The sequence below is a fragment of the Diplotaxodon limnothrissa genome, linkage group LG6 (assembly GCF_057381915.1).
Source record: "Diplotaxodon limnothrissa isolate DT_005_m linkage group LG6, D_limnothrissa_male_GT1.1, whole genome shotgun sequence".
Classification (NCBI taxonomy): domain Eukaryota; kingdom Metazoa; phylum Chordata; class Actinopteri; order Cichliformes; family Cichlidae; genus Diplotaxodon; species Diplotaxodon limnothrissa.
Window position 1 is genome coordinate 89,247 of NC_140601.1, and position 4,077 is coordinate 93,323.

Below are 4,077 nucleotides of genomic sequence, written 5' to 3' on the forward strand. Positions count from 1 at the left end.
ATTTCAGGTCCCTCCCGGTAGGCCCATAGTTTCAGATTGTGGGAGTGAAACTTATGCAACGGCTGAGTTTATTGATTTTTTTCTGAATCCATTAGCGGTTCTTCATCCTTCTTATGTGAAGGACACGTATCATTTTATTGAGATAGTGACCGGTTTAAAAATTGCGGAAAATGCTTTCTTTTTTAGTCTTGATGTGGACAGTTTATATACTAACATTCCCATTGCCGCCGGGTTGGAAACGGTCAAAAACATTTTTTTGAAGTACCCTGATGAGAGTAGACCGGACGAGGAAGTATTACGGTTACTTGAGATTAATTTGACAAGGAATGATTTTGTTTTTGATGAAAAGTTTTATTTGCAGATCAAAGGGACTGCAATGGGGAAGAGGTTTGCCCCCGCGTACGCAAATGTCTTTATGGCTAATTGGGAAGAAGGGGCGTTGGCTAAGTGCCCAAAGAAACCAATTCATTATCTCCGTTATTTGGATGATATATGGGGGGTATGGGGTTATTCTCTAGCCGACTTCAAGGAATTTATGGACATTTTGAATGCTCATGACCCCTCCATTACACTAAAATCGGAGATTAATTCTTCGGCCATTGATTTTTTGGATACGACGGTCTACAAGGGTCATGATTTTGCCTTAAGCGGAAAACTGGATGTTAAAGTTTTTTTCAAGAAGACGGATACGCACGCTCTTTTATTTAGGTCCAGTTTTCATCCTCAGCATACTTTTAAGGGACTTGTTAAGTCTCAACTTTTACGTTTTTCTCGGATTTGTACGAGACAAGAAGATTTTTGGGTAGCGGTACATATTTTGTTTCGAGCGTTACGTACTAGAGGCTATTCCAGGTCCTTTTTGGGAAGGTGCTTAGCATCTTTCAGGGAACAGAAACTTGTAAGGCAAAATAAGATGGTTCCCTTAATCACTCAATTTTCTTCGGTCAGTAGGACCCTTAATCACAGATTTAAAGAAAATTTTGAGACAATTCTGGGTAATACGGGGCTGTTGAGTGATTATGAGGTCATTTCAGCATATAGGAAGAATAAAAATCTAAAAGACCTTTTAGTCAGAGCAAGGCTCAAATCTTTGGTGGAGCGGTCCCATGGACACATGGAGACCTTTTGCTCACTGAAATATGTCAAAAATTCGACGACCAAACGGATGTTTAAATTAACACAAGGTTTTTCACCACTAACCAAAAATGTGGTTTATTTGGTTTTTTGTACAAAATGTGAAATGAAGTATGTCGGTGAGACAAAGAACACAATCAGGATGAGAATGTGGCAACATAAGTATAACATTCTACACAAAAAACAAACCCAGACTCCCTTGGTGAGACATTTTATTTCACACGGATTCCGAGCACTTCGGATTGCGGGAATTCAAAGTAATGTGACTTGGACACATAGGGAGCGGAAGGCCAAGGAAAGACGGTGGATCTACTGGTTGGATACGAAGGAACCACTTGGCCTGAACCTTAAATGGCAGTAAGTTTAGTTTGAAGGCCAGGACCGAACTTGTCCGGCCTAGGGGCCTGGCTTCCGTTTGATTCTGCCCTAACCCCGTCCTATTTCCTTACCCCTGTCCCAATCCCTTCCCCATTCCGGTTCCTACCCCATTCCCTGTCCTAACCCCATTTCCTATCCTAACCCCGTTCCCTATTCCTACCCCCACCTGCTTCCCTTACCCTAATCCTAACCCCTTCCCTGTCCTAACCCCAACCCCAGCCCATATCCTAACCCCAATCCTTTTCCCTTACCCTAACCCTAACCATTCCCTTGTTCCTAATCCTAACCCTATCCCCTATCCTGTTTCCTTACCCTAACCCTAACCACCTCCCACTCCTAGCCCTAACCCTAACCTGTCGTCCCAACCCCTGTCCTATATCCTAACCCTAATTCCCTTCCCTACTCCTACTCCTATTCCTAACCCTAGTCCCATCCCCCTCCCCCTTTCCCCCATCCCCACTATTTTGTTAAATACTTGGTAAAAAAATATGTAAAAAAATATGTAACACAATAAATAAATAAATAAATAAATACTTGTCATGAATGTGTAAATATTGAGTTTAAAAACTTGTGTGTAGATAGTAATTTTATTTTATATATATGCGCACCATTTAGTTCATATCAGTTCATGTGGTGTAGGTTTAATTCATTAAAATCCTGTGGGTAAGGTTTAAAAACGTTTAAAATCATTTGTACTGTGGGGTTTTCTTTTTCTTTTTCTTTTTCTTTTTCTTTTGGAGCCAGAGCTTATTTAAGGGATGAGCCTGCAGGCCAGGCTCATTCTTTCGCTGCCCTTCGACGACGACGGTCGCTTTTTCTGCAGCAGACGTATTTCAGTTAGTTTTGAGTGTGCCCAGGCCTGAAGAAGACCACATTTGGTCGAAACGTCGCCACAGTGGCACACGATTAGTTTTTTTTGAGCCCTTTTCGGGGCATTTTTAGTTTCTTGAACCCTTTCCAGGGCATTTTTAGTTTTTAAGAGTTTCATTTTCTCTTTTTTGATTTTTCTAAAAAATAACAAACTTAAAAAACATTAAAAAAACACAAAAAACAACAAAAAAATATTGAAAAAACTTTACTTGGCCCTCCATCATGGCTGATGAAGGGTGGCAGCAGGTCCGCTATGGGAGGAGGGGTCGCTCCCGTATGCGGCCCGACACTTATCGACCCCAATCTCGAGACCGGGACTGGTTTTTATGGAACCGGGGAGGGAGGGGCCCAGGAGGGAAGGACCGTGCATTCTTCGGTCCCCCCCAGGGGGGACGGAGCCATAACCAATGTCCTAACCCTAACCCTACTGAGCGGTGTACCAGGGGCACGGCGAAAAGTTGTTGTACCATAGGCACGAGAAAAGTTGTCGTACCATAGGCACGAGGAAAGCTGTCGTACCAGGGGCACGGAGGAAAGTTGTTGTACCATAAGCACGAGAAAAGTTGTCGTACCATAGGCACGAGGAGAGTTTGTGTGGCAAAGTGCTACTGAGCGGTGTACCAGGGGCACGGCGAAAAGTTGTTGTACCATAGGCACGAGAAAAGTTGTCGTACCATAGGCACGAGGAAAGCTGTCGTACCAGGGGCACGGAGGAAAGTTGTTGTACCATAGGCACGAGAAAAGTTGTCGTACCATAGGCACGAGTGGTGTGTGTGTGTGTGGCAAAGTGCTACTGAGCGGTGTACCAGGGGCACGGCGAAAAGTTGTTGTACCATAGGCACGAGAAAAGTTGTCGTACCATAGGCACGGAGGAAAGTTGTTGTACCATAGGCACGAGAAAAGTTGTTGTACCATAGGCACGAGAAAAGTTGTCGTACCATAGGCACGAGAAAAGTTGTCGTACCATAGGTACGAGGAGTGTGTGTGTGGCAAAGTGCTACTGAGCGGTGTACCAGGGGCACGGCGAAAAGTTGTTGTACCATAGGCACGAGAAAAGTTGTCGTACCATAGGCACGAGGAAAGCTGTCGTACCAGGGGCACGGAGGAAAGTTGTTGTACCATAAGCACGAGAAAAGTTGTCGTACCATAGGCACGAGGAGAGTTTGTGTGGCAAAGTGCTACTGAGCGGTGTACCAGGGGCACGGCGAAAAGTTGTTGTACCATAGGCACGAGAAAAGTTGTCGTACCATAGGCACGAGGAAAGCTGTCGTACCAGGGGCACGGAGGAAAGTTGTTGTACCATAGGCACGAGAAAAGTTGTCGTACCATAGGCACGAGTGGTGTGTGTGTGTGTGGCAAAGTGCTACTGAGCGGTGTACCAGGGGCACGGCGAAAAGTTGTTGTACCATAGGCACGAGAAAAGTTGTCGTACCATAGGCACGGAGGAAAGTTGTTGTACCATAGGCACGAGAAAAGTTGTCGTACCATAGGCACGAGAAAAGTTGTCGTACCATAGGCACAAGCAGTGCGTGCGTGCGTGCGTGCGTGCGTGTGTGTGTGTGTGCGGCAGTTCTTCTGCGCAGTGTACCAGGGGCACATTTCAATGTGCTTTCTGGAGTACCAGGGGCACGAGGATTTTGCCAGTGGTGTTCTGCTTTGTTAGTGGGAGGGGGCTTAAGTGTGGGTCCCCGGGGC